Source organism: Amblyomma mixtum, chromosome 6, assembly GCF_055824585.1.
Source record: "Amblyomma mixtum isolate Tamu chromosome 6, ASM5582458v1, whole genome shotgun sequence".
NCBI classification, from domain to species: Eukaryota; Metazoa; Arthropoda; class Arachnida; order Ixodida; family Ixodidae; genus Amblyomma; species Amblyomma mixtum.
The window spans coordinates 33,777,574-33,782,215 of NC_143017.1; positions in this window are offsets into that span (position 1 = coordinate 33,777,574).

A 4,642-nucleotide genomic window follows, 5' to 3' on the forward strand; every position below is an offset into this window, starting at 1 on the left:
CACAACAACTATATGCACGTTCGGTACTCCGTTCGGGCGTTACCGATTTTTGAGACTCCCGTTCGGAATCTCATCAGCCCCGGAAGTTTTCCAGAATATCCTGAGCGAAATATTTGACGGCTGTGAAGGTGTGAGAGTGTACATTGATGACATTCTAATATCGGGCTCGTCTAAGGAAGAACACGATGCGCGCCTGCGGAAAGTGCTGCCAGTGGCAGAAAAAGCAGGCTTAACTTTCAACGCTGAAAAGTGCAAGGTTGGAGTGACTGAAATTAAATTCTTGGGTGACGTCATTAGCCACGATGGAATAAAGCCTAACCCAGCGTTGACACAGTCGTTGAGGGAGACTCCATGCCCAACGGATAAAGCCGCGGTCCACAGAATGCTAGGAGTAGCAAATTATTTCACCAAGTACTTGCCTAATCTCGCAGAACGTACTACGCTTCTTCGCAGCCTCATCAAAAAGGACTCTGTCTTCGAGTGGACCGAAAACCACGCTAGTGAGTGCAGGATGATCTGCGACATGCTTACCAGTGCGCCTCTCCTAGCTATTTTCAACCCAGCCAGAGAAACTAAAATCGTGGCAGATGCATCAAAGAATGGTTTGGGGGCTGCACTTTTACAGCGCCACGGTGAAAACTGGCGGCCAGTCGCTTATGCCTCGCGTGTAATGGCCAGCCCAGAACATAGGTACTCGCAAATTGAAAAGGAAGCGTTGGGGATAACGTTCGGCTGTGAAAAATTTCATCACTTCGTATACGGACGTAAAACTGTTATCGAGACTGACCACCGTCCACTGCTTGGTGTTGCAGCGAAAGGAATCAGTGATAGGCCACCCCGGCTTCAACGTTTTTTCTTGAGGCTAATGGCTTATGATTTTGAACTGTAGTATGTACCAGGAAAGAAATTCTTTCTCGCAGACATGCTATCAAGGGCTCCAAGGACAGCGACTAAGGACTACTCCGACGACACGGAAGATGTGGAAGTCCACGCGGTTGCAGTCATGTCAACCTTGGTAAGCGCTAGAACACTGGCCCGTCTGGCCAAAGCAACGGCGGATGATCAGGACTTGCAGTCAGTGATGCGCTACATTAATGGCCAAGGTGACATTGTGGGGATAATGAAGCCATTCGCGTCCGAGCTGTCATTGATTAAAGGAATTGTATTTAAAGGCAGCAAAGTTGTAGTCCCGAAGTCAATGCGAAAGGAAGTTCTTGAAGGTATTCATGAGGGACACATGGGCTTGAACAAGTGCCAAGCAAGAGCCAGGGGCCTAGTGTTCTGGCCGGGGCTGAACTCTGATATCAAAAACTTGTTGCAGAGTTGTGCGGTTTGCCGCAAATATACGTACAAACAGCAAAGTGAGCCTTTTATGATGAGACCTACACCGACCCATGCATGGTACCGCGTAGGCGTCGACATTTTTCAGTACGGAGGGAGCTCGTACCTGTCGGTTTTTGATGCCCATTAGAACTTCCCGGAAGTGGAGAAGCTGACTCGTACAACATCCCGTGCCGTAATTGAGAAGTTGAGCGCCATCTTTTCAAGGCACGGCATTCCAATGGAAGTCCACACGGACAATGGGCCGCAGTTTTCATCTTATGAATTTGCTCTCTTTGCATCCAGGTACGACTTCTTCCACGTCACGTCGAGCCGCGATCGAATGGACTCGCTGAGAAGGGGGTTCAGATTGTGAAAAGAATTCTAAAGGAAAAGGAAGAAACAAAAGAAGACTTCTGGCTCGGGTTGCTCAACTACAGATCTACGCCACTCGAAGATGGCCGCTCCCCTGGTGAACTCTTGCAGGGCAGGAAGCTTCGCACTCTACTCCCAGACTTCAGGCAGCAGCCAAGCATACCAGTATTCAAGCGAGCCCAGGCAGACACTCGGGGAAGAACGTTACCACCTCTCAATACCGGCGATGTCGTGAGAGTACAGGAAAAGACATGGAATCGCCGAGCTCAAGTTACCGGAGCAGTTGCACCGAGGTCTTATCGAGTAGTTACCGAGGACAACAGAGTGCTACGTCGCAACCGGCAGCGTCTGCTTCCAACTGGTGAGCTGTTCCAGCAAGAAGCCCCCGAATGCGAAGACCGGGAGAGCGAACGAGCGTGTGAAGCACTGCAACCCACGGCACCTGCTGCAACTGGAGAGTCGCCTGTGAGCTCCCAGAACATTCCGCAGGCGCCGCCGCCCGTGACTACGGCTCGACCGACTGTGAGCTCAACGGCTCCGCAGGCTCTTGCATTGCGTCGATCTACAAGAGATAGGAGACCACCGCAGCGCCTGCGGTACGACCGCAATTTCAACCAAGTACTTGGCATCTATGCTCCACAGGAGGGAAGATGTCTGTGTGTGTCTTTTCTTTCTGTGTCCCTGTCTTTTGCGCTGTTTTAAATAATCAAGGAGGGAAGATGTATGGGGAATGACGCACGTGCCATGCCTGGTGCGGCGATTCATCGTGCTCGCCTAGATTAGATATGCGCCTTGGTTGCCACACCCCTTGCGGCTATAAAAGCACTGTACGTTCAGCAATAAAGTGCATTTGTTCGCTGGCCACCTCGACTGATACAGAAAGGGGCAAAGCAGCTGGTGAGGATCAGGTAACAGCAGAATTGTTGAAGGACAGAGAGAAAATTGGGCTAGAAAAACTAGCCACCTTGTATGAGCAATGCACTGAAACCTCGAGCGTAGCAGAAGCTTGGAAGAATGCTAACATTATCTCACTATCAATCACGTGATAGAAAAATGCGCGGAATATATCCGACCCCTATCTATAGCCTTCATTGATTACGAGAAAGCATTTGTCTCAGTGGAAACTTCCGCTGTGATGCAGGCATTGCGGAATCAAGGTGTAGAAGAGTGTTATGTGAAAATATTAGAAGATATCAATAACGACTGCACAGCTACCGTAATCCTCCATAAAGTCAGCAATAAAATTCTAATAAAGAAGGGTTTTAGGCTGGCAGACACAATCTTGCCAATGCTATTCACCCCCTTTTTAGAGGGGCAATTTCCGAGGCCTGAATTGGGAACAGTTGGGGATAAGAGTTAATGAAGAATACTTAAGTAATCTGCCATTCGCTGAAGGCATTGAATTGCTAAGTCATTCAGGACATGAACTGCAAAGCATGATCAGTGAGTTAGACAGGCAGAGCAGAATGGTTGGTTAAAAATTAACATGTAGAAAACAAAGTAATGTTCAGCAGTCTAGCAAGAGAACAACAGTTCGCAATTGGTAGCGAGGGGCTGAAAGTAGTAAGAGGATATGTCTACTTAGGGCGGGTAGTGACCGCTGATCCGGATCATGAGAGGGAAATAACTAGAAGAAAAAGAATGCGGTGGAGCGCATATGGCAGGTTCTCTCAGATCATGAATGGTAGCTTACCAATATCCCTGAAGAGAAAAGTATACAACAGCTGCATCTTACCGGTACTCACCTATGGACCAAAAACGTGGAGGCTAACGAAGAGGGTTCAGCTTAAGTTAGGGACAACGCAGCGAGCTATGGAAATAAAAATCGATGTAACGTTAAGAGATCGGAAGCGGGTGGAGTAGGGGTGAGAGAACAAACGTGGGTTAATGACATCCTAGTCCAAATCAAGAGGAAGAAATTAGTTTGTGCAGGACATGTAATGGGAAGGCAAGAAAACCGTTGGTCCTTAAGGATAACGGATTGGATTCCAAGAGACAGCAGGCGTAGCAGGGGGCGGCAGAAAGTTAGGTGGGTGGATGAGGTTAAAAAGTTTGCTGGGATACAGTGGCCGCAACTGGCAAATGACAGGGTTAATTGGAGAGACATGGGAGGGGCCATGCCCTGCAGTGGGCGTAGTCAGACTGATGAAGATGACGATGATATGCTAATATTAATTTTATTTATTTATTTTCAATTTGTTTTCATTTTTCTGACTATCAAACAGTCCATTTATTATTATTATTATTATTATTATTATTATTATTATTATTTCTGTCTCTCTTTCAGTCAATACAAAACTGAACCATTCTATATGTTGCATTCAAATTTGCACATAAAGCCGTCGTCCCATCTCCGATCTCCCAGCTAACAGGACCACTTTCGTTGCGTCGTCCAACGCAACGGCAACGCAATCTGTCGGCCTATACTCTATTAATACTCCTTTTCCTCTAAAACTGCTAATCATTCCGACAGTTCACCGCCTGTGTCTTGGCCACTCCCCCGTAGTGGGTATGTGCCATTCTACTTGAGGCCAACCAACCAACCAAAACTATTCCCGAAATCAGAATGTTCTCGCACAAACCGCGGCGGAGAATCCGGGGCCCTGAAAACTGCAATTAGAACCATCCCCAACAGGAAACTTTAGTTGCAGGGCTTTCTTGGTTTTCAATCTGAGCGTCAATGCCTCGTTTTATCAGTACGGCGACACTGCCTCCTCTGGAAGATCAGCCTCAACGGACACGCGATAAAGGGCAGGAAAAACATCTTTATTGTGAATTTTTCTGCGCAAACAAGTCTGTGATCTTAATGATGTGTGCTGATACCGTATAATTATGGATTCAAGATGACCGCTCTTATTTACACCACTGAGAGCATTTATTTATTTATTTATGTATTCAAATACCCTAAAGGCCCTCTGCAAGAGGGTATTACATAGGGGGGGGGCAC